A 14,157-nucleotide genomic window follows, 5' to 3' on the forward strand; every position below is an offset into this window, starting at 1 on the left:
CGCCTTCTCTCCGTAACCTTTCATACCCTTATACTGAAGAAATATATCTCATTCCCTCTTAAATATATTTAATGAACCTGCCTCTACTGCCCTCTGTGGCAATGAATTCCACAGATTCACCACCCTCTGGGTAAAGAAATTCCTCCTCATCTCGGTCCTAAATGGTTTGCCGATTATCCTCAAACCATGGCCCCGGGTTCTGGATTTTCCCACCATTTGAAATATCCCATCTGCATCCATTCTGTCCAGTCCTGCCAGAATTTTATATGTCTCTATGAGATCCCCTCTCAATCTTCTAAACTCCAGCGAGTACAATCACAATTTGCGCAATTTTTCCTCATAAGTCATTCCTGCCATTCCAGGTATCAGCCTGGTGAATTGCCTCTGCACTCCCTCCATTGCAAGAACATCCTTGCTTAGATAAGGTGACCAAAACTGCACACAATCCTCCAGGTGTGGTCTCATCAAGGCCCTGTACAGCTGCAGTAAGGTATCCTTGTTCCTATACTCAAACCCTCTTGATATGAAGGCCACATACAATTTGCCTTTTTAGCCACCTGCTATACCTGCATGCTCACCTTCAGAGACTGGCGTACAAGTACCCCTAGGTCTCTCTGCATTTCCCCATCTCTTAATCTATTGCCATTCAAATAGTAATCTGCCCTCCGCTTTGTATTACCAAAGTGGATAACCTCACATTTATCCACATTGTAGTGCATTTGCCATGCATCTGTCCAGTCCCTCAATTTATCCAAATCACACTGGAGCTTCCTGACCCCCTCTTCCGTGCACACAACCCCTCCTAGCTTAGTGTTATCTGCAAATTTGGAGATATTACATCCAATCCCCTCATCCAGATCATTAATATAAATTGTGAACAGCTGGGGTCCCAGTACAGATCCCTGTGGCACCCCACTGGTCACCGCCTGCCACTCAGAAAACGAGACATTTATCCCAACTCTCTGTCTTCTACCTGCCAGCCAGTTCTCAATCCACATCAATACTTTTCCCCCAATCCCATGAGCTTTGATTTTGTAAGCCAGTCGTTTATGCGGGACCTTAGCGAAAGCCTTTTGGAAGTCCAGGTACACCACATCCAGTGGCTCTCCCCCATCTATTTTACCTGTCACCATCTCAAAGAATTCCAATAGATATGTAAAACACGATTTACCTTTTGTAAATCCATGTTGATTCTGTCCGATCCCTTCTCTGCTAGTCATATGCTCCGCTATTACATCCTTAATAATGGATTCCATCATTTTTGCCCATTACTGATGTAAGCCTCACCGGCCTATAATTCCCTGCTTTTTCTCTACTCCCCTTTTTAAATAGTGGGGTAACATTAGCTACCCTCCAATCCATGGGTACTGATCCTGAGTCTATCGAGTTCTGGAAAATAATTCTTAAAGCATCTGCTATCTGAATGTCCACTTCCTTAAGAACCCTAGGATGTAGATTATCAGGCCCTTGGGATTTATCTGCCTCAATCCCATTAATTTCCCCAAGACCATGTCCTTAGAGATACTGATTTATTTCAGTTCCTCTCTTGCTTATTATTAATATACCTCTTCCCACTTTTATTTTCACAAGGACACCATTGATTTTATCACAACTTCTCTGCTGCATCTGTCCTGTGACAGATTATATATTTTACATTGTATATAGAGATGTTTTTGAAAGAGATGGATTGAAGGAGTCGTTAATGTCACAAACAAACACATACACTTCACAAAACAGCTCTTATTTAAAATGCAAGAGCTTTGCTGAGAGTGAGTCATTCAGGTGCCGAGAGCCTTTGCAAAGACAAAAGAAAGAGACTGTTTTGCTAAAGAATTTCAAAAGCAGCTGTAAATGGATTATTGTTTTTAAAGCAACAGATAAATGGACTCAGAAGTTTGGGTCCAGTGCAGTCATCTGGCTGGTACCAGTTTGCTGTTCTAAGAAGGTCATGTGGTTTTGAAAGCAGAGAGGAGAGACCAAATAGGCTTTTTCTAAAAAAGAGAGAGAGAGAGAGAGAGAGAGAGAGAGAGATGGCAACCTGGCATCTTGTTTTGAAGACAGGTTGTGAGTTCTTAGTTCAGCCTGTTGAAAAACTTTGTTGTCCATACAAGAGGAAATGGCTGGCTAGAAATGATGTTTTACCTGAAATAAGGGAAGCAAAAGGAAATCAATGGTGACCTGCATAAGAGGTTATCATTTGGAAAACCTGATGGGTCAAGTTTCTTTGGCAAGACACCAAAGTGGCTGATCAGAGGGAATCAGTTTATGTGTGTCCAATGAGCAGGAAATCCCTCTCTGAAACCAACAAGCACCTTCCTGGAGGGTAAACATTTACTTTCAAGCACCAGAGCTTGGTGAAAATTCATAAATGTTGAATTCTGTGCACAGTATAAGAATTGATAGACACCGGTGAACTTGGAGTTGTGTCAAAGAACGTTATGCACATTAAATACACCTGCGCTTAGAATTAGAAGTTGGTAATGGAAGGCTGTTAATAGTGATAAGTTAAAGTTTGATCCTGTTTTTTTTTGTTTAAAGCAAATTAAAAGCAATGTTTGTTTGAGAATGAATGGTGTTATTGTTCAAAATCTGCCTGTGATCGAAAGTATTCTTGGACTGAATAGACATCTGGGCCAAATGGCTATTTAAGGACAATCTGTACATGATTGTACATCGTAAAGTATAATGATTACTTCTATCCACTAAAGATTGTTAAAGAGCAAGAATAGACAATACAATCACATAAAATTCCCATCCATACAGCACACGTATTAATACACAAAACAATCACACCTCCTTATCAGTCAGGAAGTGCCTACACTTCCCAAGGAGGCTGAGGAGGTCAAGGCCAACGGCTCCATCCTGAGATTTTACAGGAGCGCAGTTCAGTCTCCTGTCTGGCTGCACCATTGGATGATCTAGTTGCTGTAAAGTATCAGACAGCAATGATGCAGAGTGGTGAGGATCACTGGGGTCTCCCTTTTTCTGTAGATGACATTCACTAGGAGTGTTGTTCAAATCGGGCTCAAGGAATAGTGCAAAGACCATTTTGATCGAGTGAACAGCATCTTTAACCACGTCCATCATCAAAATCAGGACTGACAGGCTGGGGAATACCTTCTTCCCACAGGCTGTGAGATGGATGAAAAGTATCCTGTAAGTGTGATAATCTCCCAAATATTTTTATATGTAGCAGCTACTTCAATAGAGCTACTAAAGCAACACACACACACATACCAGGTTAGTCAACACAAGACTGCTTTATTCAGTCTTTACAGGCTTCTTTTATTTCCAGCATGTCTTGGGCTCCATGGTCAAGGTGGGACATCATTATGAGTTTGCTGCAGATCCACGGGACAACAGGTTTAAATTAAGCCCTGTGAGTGTCCCACACCTTCCAGCAGGGGAAATCACAGATCAACGTGCCATTCCTCGGCACGCAGCACAACGTGCATGTGGTCAATTAAATGGATGAGTTCCCAGCTGTCTGCCTTACAATTTCATGTGCCCGCCAAAAAACCTTGCCCACTTGGCCCGCTACACAATTGCTACACCCCCCCAGAACCGTCGCCAGAAAGTAAAACACCAGCTGCATGCACCTTAGGTGGACACCCTCATCATCTGGGCTGGGGACACTGAATGGGTGAAGCGGGATCCTCATGGGCAGGGTTGTGTCTGTCCAAACTAAACAGCTGTGAATGTCCCCCAATGTCCAAAGTATACTCAAACCTATCCTTCTTCACCACGCGGAAAACGCCCTCATACGGTCGTTGTAACAGCAGTCCTGGGTCCTGTCTGCGCACAAATATAAAATCAGCGTCCAGGAGTGGTGGGGCACATTCTGTTAAGGGGATCCAAGCCAATGGGTAGGAAAAGCTTTGCTGATCACGATACCATGTCGAAGCTGCTGAAGGATGTTCAGATCAGAGTTGGTGGTAAAATGAATGTCCCATGAAACTGTAAGGATGAGACCATAAATCATCTCTGCGGACAATGCCGATATATCTTGCTTTGAAGCTGTGCGCACTCCCAAAAGAACACATGGCAACTCATCAACCTAATTGGGACAAGTGAGTCGGGCCTTAAAAGTGGACTTCACTTGCCGGTGGGAACGTGGGTGAATTGTGTTCCATGGACTGAATTAATGTGGGAAAACCAAATCTGGCCATCCAGTTGACGATGAATGCTCTGGCCCTTGTGTCAGTGTCACTGGATGGCAACGGGATGGCCTCTGGCCAGCGCGTGAAATGTTCTACAACTGTTAGAATGTATCTCATGTTTTGAGATTCTGGCAATGGTCCAAGCAGGTCCACATGCACATGTTCCGACTGCCTGCATACTGTCAGGAAATGTTGAAGAGGTGCCTTAGTGCGGCACTGAATTTTGGCAGTCAGGCAGGAGGTACTCATGCAAACTAATTACACGACGCCTTTTCTCAGTCCATGCTATACATATTTATTTGACATGAGCATGGCAGATGTTCTGATGGACGGTTGAGATAAGCTGTGTATCTGGTCAATAAGGAGTTTCCTCCAAGATGCAGGAAACATTGGTATAATGTAGCCCGAAAACATGTCACAAAGTAAGGTTGGCCACCTAGTTGTGCTGCCCCCTGCTGTATGTCCAGGTTAGTAATGGCCGTACTATGCCTGAACATCAGGGTCCATTGCCTGGACACTGGCTAATTCAAGAATATCAATGTCACACTGAATATGATATATAGTCGGTCTGGACAGAATATTCATGACGAGGTTGTTTTTACCAGATGTTATCCAAGTAGATGTAAGGGAACTCTAAATCTCTGTCCAAAGTGTCTATAACCCGCTGGCAGGTTTGAACACCATTCTTCAACTCAAGAGGCATCCTAAGACATTCAAAAAGCCCAGAAGGGGTAATAATCACCATTTTAGGAATGTCTTCCTTATGGATGGGATCTGATGGTATCTCATGACAAGATCAACCTTGGAGAAAGCACAGAAATTGTGCAGATGGGAGGAAAAATCTTGGATATGAGGGACATTAAGACAGTGGGTCTTAACCTGAGATATGGTCCGCTGGGCTTCATAAATCATAGCATAGACTAGAGTACAGCTGGAAAGCGATGCTGCAACTGTTTAAGGCATTGGTGAGGCCAGGTTTGGAGAATTGTTTTCAGTTCTGGTCTCCAAATAGAGGAATGAAATAGATAAGGTGGAGAGGGTGCAGAAAAGATTTACAAAAATGTTACGTGGCTTACAACATTTCGAGTACAGAGAAAGATTAAGGAGACATCGACTTTATTCATTGGAACGTAGATGGATGAAGGGGGTTATGATAGAGGTAATCAAAATTATGAAAGGAATAGACAGACTAGACGTGAATAGACTCTTTCCCCCTGAGGGCAGTGGTGGTTGGAACAAGAGGGCATGAGTTCAAGGTAAGGGGGAAAAACTTTAGGATGAATGTTAGAGGATGCTTCTTCACTCAGAGAGTGGTGGCAGAATGGAAGGATCTTCCAGAAGAGATCATTGCGGCAGGGTCGTTTCTGTCATTTAAGAGAAGGTTGGATGTGTACATGGATAGGAGCACATTGTAGGGATAAGGGCAGAGTGTTGGAGGGGAAAACTAGTGGAGTTGTTCATGTGAACTGGCACAGACTCGAAGGGCCAATATGGCCTGTATCCGTGCTGTAAACTGTCATATGGTTATATGTGCTGGGCTCCACGGGACAAGGTGGGACATCATTAAGAGTTTGCTGCCAGCGGGTTTGAATTAAGCCCCGTGCGTATCCCGCGCTTTCCGGCAGGAGACTCCAAAATTCGAAAAGATGAATTAACTATTTCCATGAACACTTTTACATCTATTTTTCTAAATCGACCCCATAATCTAGACAACTTTACTTAACACAAACCACATTTCTTCTCCCATTCAAAGCACTCAGTAATACACAAAGGCAGTAAAATAAAAACTCAATGCTGGAAATACTCAGCAGATCATCTCCTGGAAAAATAACTGGAGTTGAAACCTTCAGGTCGATAACCTTTCACTGGGATTCAGAAAGATGATCAAATAAACCTGATTCTCTTTGCTGAGAAAAAGAAGAGGGGAAATAACAAATTGAATACGTGGGATGAAAAGCCCGAGCAGCAGAAATGGCAGTGGTGCTGGATGTGTGGAGTCCACTCATTGATCAACACATCTGTCTGGATGGAGGGGTAAAGGATAAACAAGACAAACACAATGCCATCACTGTGAGGTTCAATACCACAGCTGCAGAGAATCTGAAATGAAGGAATGGTGAAAATACTTGTTTCTGGTTCAATGTGACAAAATATGAGCTGACAAAAGAAAACAAAATTGCTTTGCTCTGCCAGAACTCTCTAGATCAAGGGGCACAATAAAATAGTCCAGAAGCCAACATTATGAAATTGAACAGCCAAGTTATGCAAATCGACAGCAAGAGATAAAACACAGTTACATAATTCCATGAAAGTGGTGTCACAGGACGACAGGGTTCTAAAGACAGCTTTTGTCATCTTGGCCTTCATTAATTAACATATTGAAAATAAGAGTTCGGAAGTTATGGTGAGGTTGTATAAGATGTTGGTCAGGGCAAATTTGGAGTAGTGTGTGCAGTTCTGGTCACCTAGCTACAGGAAGGGTATTAGTAAGATTGAAAGAGTGCAGAGAAGATTTACTAGGAAGCTGCCAGGTCTTCAGGAGTTGAGCTACAGGGAAAGGTTGAACAGGTTGGGACTTTATTTCTTGGAGTGTCGAAAAATGAGTAAGAGATTTCTTCAAGTGGCACATGAATGGGAAAAAAGGCTGAGAAAGACTGCAGTGGACCCAATTGTGAAGGAAATATATTGCCTGAGAAAAATTGTCATTGGCCCATTTCTTCTGGAGTTATGAAACCACGCACAGAACAAGTCAATGATGTACAATTAAAACAGTGGTTTTCAAACTTTTTCTTTCCAATCACAAGTAATCCCTTACCAACAGAGCACTTCTGGCACAGGGATTAAGTGGAATATGATCTGGGGGGTGGGGGTGTGGAGGAGGAGTTTGAAAATCATTGCTCTGGATGAAAAGGTTTCTCAATCTCCATTGTAAGCAGACATCCTTTTATTCTGAGGTTGTGCCCACTGATCCTAAACTCTTCCACTACTGGCAACATCCTCTCTATCCAGCCCTTTCACTATTCATCAGATTTCAATGAGGTCCTGCCTCATCCTTCTAAACTCGGGCGAGTCCAGGCCCAGAACCATCAAATGCTCCTCAAACATTATTCCTCTCATCCCCAGGATCATTCTTGTAAACCACCTCTGGGCCATCACATCCTCTCTTAGAAATGGGGCCTAAAATTGCTCACAACACTTACGAGATCAGGACAACCAGAAGTTGGTCACAGGAGGGAAGACAGCTACAGGACTGCCTAGAGTCCATGGATTGGATGGTGTTCAAGGAGTCAGCTGAGGGGAGGGAGGGGTCGTGGCAAGAGGGCATCTATAAAAGACGTGAGAAGACACCTCTCCCTGACTGAACTGTTCAATACTTGAACTGTAGTGACTTTTTTGACTTTATCAATGTTTTGAACAGTAATTTACTACTGTAGGATTCTGGAAATGAAGAAGGGAAAAAAAGCAGTGTTGGGCACGACCAGTTGGCCCAATAATCACAGAGACAAAGACTGAGGGGAACAATAGGCTTTATTACACACAAGACTGCAGGCCCGTGTCCAAGCTAGGGAAGTGAAGGGATGGAATAGGGGGCTCAACCTTTATCGCCTGGGTCACAGGGGAGGAGTCCAGGGAGGAGTCTCGGAGAGGATGTCATCAGGAGGGTGGGCCAGCCCATGCCTGTACTGGTCAGTTCATACAATACCATTTCATTACCAGCAACTTAGAAAAAAAACCTAGGTTTTCAACCTGTGAAAAGTGCAGAAGAAGCAAGGCCGACCTTCCAGAAGGAACCTCAGGAGCAGTTAGAGATAGATCCGAATCCTCAACGTGGAACTCGGGAGAAGCTGGAAGAAACGTCTGCATCCTCTGCACCTCCAGAGTCGCAAGATGGCGCCAAGATCTTTGGCCTGGCGGCGGGCCAGGAGGAGCGTGGGCATGGAATCTGACCCGAGCCTGGCTTGACTAAGGAGATGGGGGGAGGGTGCCCGAATGCGAGCACGAGTTAGCAGGAAGGCGTCCGACAGGATGCAGCGGCCCATCTGGAGATGCTCCCCTGGTGCTACTGAGCTTCTCAGCATGGATGGATGTTCTCACATGCAGGAAATTCTGGATCAGATCCGCAGTAGGGCTGCCAGGTATGAGGTGGAGGAGGACAACTCAGAAATTCGAGCAGAAGAAGAGCAAGAATGACTACTTGCTGCAGTTGGACTCACTGAAGGAAGGCCTTAGGCTTTAAGAACATCTCCTTCTCCAATGAAAGCTGTTGTTTAACCACAGACACCTTCCCCAGTCTTCAAGGCCCCTGCAACAGGGATGGAAGTCAACTTCATGTCTACAGACTGATCCAACCAAATGAAAAGATGATGTCTTCTATGACCTAAAATTTTGAAACTTTAAATGATCAATTGGCTGGTATGAAGGAAATAATGGCTGGTATGTGTGAAGAAATTACATTTATTCAAGTTGATATTAATAAGAGTTTAACAGCAGTGGACACTGGACAAGATCAATTTAAGAAGATAGAAGACGTTTTTATTGACTGTAAGGACCGTGTGGACCATTATGCGGAGAGAATGGATCATATTGAGGATTTGTTTACTGGCTGAGATTTGTTAAAAAAACATTGATTCTTTGGAAAATCAAAGTTGACGTAATAATATTAAGATAGTTGGTCTGCCGGAAGATATTGATGGTTCAGATCCTGTAAAATTATTTTTGGAAATGGATTCCAGAGATGTTGGGAGACGAGTCTTTTTAGATAGGGCTCATAGGGTGTGAAGGAGAAACCCTTTTCTGGGTCAAATGCCAAGAGCGGTTCTTTTAAGATGTTTACAATATCAGGATAGAGAAATGATTTTGCGGCTTGCGGTTCAGAAAGCTCTCCTTGATCAAAGCCCTACGATGGTTCAAGGCAAAATGGTTATATTTTATGCTGATTTAAGTCAGGAGATTATTAAGTGATGGAAAGAGTTTAATCTGGTCAAAGCAGTGCTGTGGAAGAAAGGGTATAAGTTTACTTTTAGGTATCCAATGGTATTTAAGGTGATTTATGAGCCAGATCAGTCTCAATGTTTTGAGAGTCCTTATGGTGCATTATCTTTTGCAAATTCCTTCCCAGATTTGAAGGAATCGATGGGGAAAATGTCTGAGGTTAAGATTGGGAAGGGAACGGGAAAAAGAAGTTGGAATCAGAATTGGTGAGTGATGTTGAAGATGAAGCTCAAACTCAATGTGGGTGTTATCACTGGGATGACTGATGGGTTTTAATGTTCAGTTGGGGGGTGGTGGTTAACTCTGCTACTTCTTAAGGCATCTGCCACTTCTGGCATTAACTGCACCTGGTCCACAGAGGGGGGGGTCCAACTCTTGGGCTCATAGGTTTTTACAGGATTTTCTTCTTGTTTGAAAGGGGGGTTTGGGATTTTTTTATATATTTATAATTGTAATTGCTGTGTGAAGTGTCAATCTGAGGAGGAAATTAAGTTATGGCTCATTTAAGTGTTGTAACCTTTAATGTTAAAGGACTTAATTATTCGATTGAAAGGAAGGGAATATTGGCATATATAAAGAAAATGAAGGTTGATGTTGCTTTTTTGCAAGAAACTCATTTGTCTGAGAAAGAACATATGAAATTGATGAGAGATTGGGTCGGACATGTTTTTCATCTCCATTTAATTCGAAAGCTCGAGGTGTTGCTACTTTGGTTCATAAGAAGATACCGTTTCAGTTGGAATCATTCTCTGCCACATTGGGTCGAGAGCTGTTGGTGAATTGTAACATTTTTGCTGAAGCATGGACTTCGATGAATGTTTATCCACCCAATGAAGATGATGAAGACGTTATTTCTGAAACTTTTTTGAATCTGGGTCAAGGTCATGAAAATATTTTGGTTGGTGGGGATTTTAATTGAGTGTTGGATAAATTTCCAAAAACTGTACAAAGAACCAAAATAGCTAAATGGATGTTAGACTCAATTAAAGATTTGAATTTGGTGGAAATCTGGAGGAAGTTAATTCTGACAGAAAAAGAATTTTCTTTTTATTCACCCAGACATGATTCTTTTTTGAGAATCGACTTTTGCTTCATGTCAGCACAATTACAAGGTAGATTTATACATGCAGAGTATAAGAGTAGGAATTGTCTGATCATTCCTCATTGTTAAGTAGAAGTACACAATTCTTTATCCGGATATCTAAAATCCAGAAAGCTCCAAACACCAGCAAGTAGGTAGAGAGACGGCAGCACAAGTCAGGTGGTGGAAAAATGGCAGCATGACTGGAAGGGGGTGGGGGTGGATAAAGCAGCACGATTCGGGTGGGCTTAAATCTGGCTTTCCAAAATCAAGAAAAATTTGAAATTCGGAACACAGTGACCCCCCCCCCCCCACCCCAAAGAGTTCTGGAGAAAGGATTGTGCAAATGTTCTGGTTTGCATAATGTAGAGACTCTTATCGGTGAAGATTTAATGGGATGTTATTGAAGTAACTAAAGTTTCTAAGTTAAATCAAAGACCATATTCAGTCTCATTTGCAAATTAATACATATTTAGTACAAAGTAAATTTGTTTTGTGGGATGCTTTAAAACCTTATTTAAAAGGTCTGATAATCAATTATTCTGCAAGAATTAAGACGCAGCATTTGGCAGAGAGGCAAAATTTGGAGAAGGAAATAACAATGTTAGAAAAAGAATTCCAACGAAATTCGACTGTGGATAAAAATAATTTTTTGATTCAGTTGAAAATTTTATAATATAATACAAACATATTAAAATGAAAAATTAATATAATGATCTAAATAGTGTTACTATGAGTAAGGAGAATGAGTGCACAAGGTTTTCGCTCGGCAATTAAAGACTGACCAGGCATCAAGGACAATAAGTGCAATAAGAAATAATACAGGACTCACTTTTGAACCTCAGGAAATGAATGATGAATTTCACTCATTTTACCAGAATTAATATTCTTTTGATTTAAGTCAGGATGAGGAACATGTTGAGTCTTTTTTAGGTAGTTTGGAGTTATTGGTTTTGGACGATAAAGATAGGACAGACTTGGAAGTTCCTTTCTATGATTTAGAAATTAAAGAACCTATATTGAACATCACCTGGAGAAAATAGGTTTACTGGAGGGTTTTTATAATGAATTTAATGAAGTCTTATCTACTGCTTTGACGGATGTTCTTAAACAAGCTACAGAAGAGCAAAATCATTTCCAGAATTCTTTTCTAGAGCTCGACATAGTTATTGCAAAAAAGAAAGAGCCCCATTGAAAGTTGCATCATATCGACCAATATCTATATAAAATGTAGTTTATAAGATAGTAGCTAAGGTATTTGCTAATAGACTTGTGAAGTATTTATCACATTTAATCCATGTTGATCAAGCAGGTTTCATTAAGAATAGATTTTCTTCTGAAAATATTGTTAGACTGTTGATGTTGATTAATGTGTCAAGACATTGCTTGAATCAATCGATGATAATGGCATTAGATGCAGAAAAAGCCTTTGATCGAGTTGAAAGGTACTTTTTATTTAAAGTACTTGAAGATTTAAGTTTGGACCTTTTTTACCTGGTTGAGTTAAAGCCTTGTATAAAAATCCCTTGGCGAGAATGGTGACAAATGGACAAATTTCAGATACCTTCAATTTAACACGCTTCACTCAGCAAGGTTTTCCTTTGTCACCATTGGTGATAGAACCACTAGCCCAAGCTATAAGACAAAATGATAAAATTAGTGGGATTAAAATAAAGGAAAAGAATATAAGGCTCCTTTGTACCAATGTATTTAACAAATCCTCAGTAATCGTTATGACATCTGCAAACCTGTTTGGTACAATATGGAGAAATGTCTGGTTATAAGGTTAATCGGGTTAAGAGGAACATATTACCAATTACAGAGGAAGATTATACTGCTTGTAAACAGATTACACAGCTTAGATGGACTAAGAAAATTAAATATTTAGGGGTAATGGTTGATGTGGATTATCAACATTTGTGTAAGTTGAACTATATATCTCTATTGATAAAATTAAAGCTGATTTAATTAAATGGAAAGATCTTCCTTTGACATGAATGGCACATGTGAATTGTATTAAAAATGAATATTTTTCCTTGAATTCAATATCTTTTTCAATCAATTCCATGTTCACTTTCAAACATATTTTTTAAAGAGTTATGCAGCAATCAGAATATTTTTATAGAAACATTCATTGGCTAGAGTATTGTTGCAAAAATTGACATGGCAATATGAATTAGGGACGACAATGGCCTCATTTTCAGAATTATTCATTAAATTATTAGTTAATTATCAGTTAAAATTTATTAATATGATGTTTGATGTTAATCAACCTCCACACTGGGCTAAAGTGTTATTAGCACAGATTTCTCATTCTATTATACATCAATGTATATTTAGATGGACTCCTCGTCTTTTGCATTGTTATAATGTACCAGTATTATGACATTTATGTGATACTTGGTATAAAATAAATCTGGGAATAGGAACTGGAGATAAGGTTTCATTACAAATTCCATGATATCAGGATAAATACATATCCTTCTCGATGAATAATCTCAGTATTTAAAGATTTGCCAGATGAAAGGTATTCAAGTGTTAGCAGATTGTTTTGAAGACGGGATATTTTTTTCTTATGTTAGGCTTCGGGAAAAAATTGAGGTCTTGTTAAATTCTTTGCTTTCATATTTTCAAGTACATGCTCCAGTAGTGAAGAATTTTGGGCGGGAATCGAACATGCCAAAGTTAACTAAATTTAAAAATTTAATTGTAAATGGGGCAGAAAGGGATTTATTTCAGAAATGTATTCTTTGTTGCAAGAGAAAATGGCTAAACTGGATTGAGATAAATCAAAGCTTAAATGGGAGAAAGATTTATCCTTAGAATTGTCCCAAAAAGGATGGACTACTCTGTGTGAAGATAGTGTGACTACATTTGGTGAACTTCAATTTTCTCCATCAGTTGAATTAAACACCAGAAAAGTTAAAAAGATATGGATTTAGTCATTCAGATTTATGTATTCATTGTGGGACTCAAATTGGTACTTTTTTTTCCAATTCTGTGTGGTTGTGTGATAAAGTAAATCTTTTTGGATAAAAATTAAAGAGATTAAGGCGGATTTATTAGAGACGACTTTAATGTGAGATCCACTGCTTTTTTTAAATGGGGTATATTACAACTTTAACAATGGGTTTAAGAATGGATAAATCTCAAATTGAGTTTATTCGGTTCACATTAGCATTGGTTGGGGAATGTATTGCGACTACGTGGAAAAATCTTGTGGATTTAAATATGAATCGTTGGCAAAATGAAAGCTTGTATTTGTTTGGAAAAGATAATTTACGTGATAATTATTTTTTTTATGTGAAGATGTGGTCTAAAATGTACAGTCTTTTGCCTCTCTTCCTTCTTAAAGAGTGGAGTAACATTTACAATTTTCCAGTCCAGACTTGGCAGACAAGGATAGATGGACTTTAAACATGAACATGGTGAGTAATTAGTGAAGCTATTCATTCAGATATACTCCTCACAACTAGGTAATTCCAAAACACCCAAGTTATAGGGTTCCACATGAGAGACAAGGCCAATAGCCGCAGAGATCAAAACAAAGCTGAATCATACACACCATTACTACCAAGATTTACATTAGTGACATATCAGAGTCAATGCGATACTTTAAGATTCGTTACAGCACAGTAACAGACCCTTTAGGCCCACAAGCCTGTGCCTCCCAATTCACCTTCAACACCCCCATACTTTTTGAACAGTGGGAAAAATCTGGAGCCCCCTCCCCCACCCCGGGGAAAACCTAAGCACACACAGGGAGAACATAGAAACGACTCAAAGAGAGAGCAGGATTTGAACCCCATCCCTATCAATGGCAGCGCAACAGAGTTGCGATTGTGCCATCCACTGTCGAACTACGTTGGACAGGAAGAAACTCAAATCAAGGAAGTCAATAAATGGAGAGCATCAATATTTCGT

General features: G+C 40.4%; 1 long non-coding RNA gene across 2 annotated transcripts in view; it reads right to left on the bottom strand.

Annotated features, from left to right (window-relative positions):
• The window catches only part of LOC138745713 (uncharacterized), a 36,863-nt gene that overhangs the window by 10,928 nt on the left and 11,778 nt on the right, over positions 1–14,157 (bottom strand). Inside the window, exon 3 of one of the 2 annotated variants that reach the window (XR_011346437.1) lies at positions 11,798–11,868. The exons of the other annotated variant lie outside the window; for it this stretch is intronic. This is a non-coding gene — a long non-coding RNA (uncharacterized lncRNA). The remainder of the gene's footprint in view (positions 1–11,797; positions 11,869–14,157) is intronic. 2 annotated transcript variants of the gene reach the window in all.

This window comes from Narcine bancroftii, chromosome 11 (assembly GCF_036971445.1).
Source record: "Narcine bancroftii isolate sNarBan1 chromosome 11, sNarBan1.hap1, whole genome shotgun sequence".
In the NCBI taxonomy this organism is placed as follows: domain Eukaryota; kingdom Metazoa; phylum Chordata; class Chondrichthyes; order Torpediniformes; family Narcinidae; genus Narcine; species Narcine bancroftii.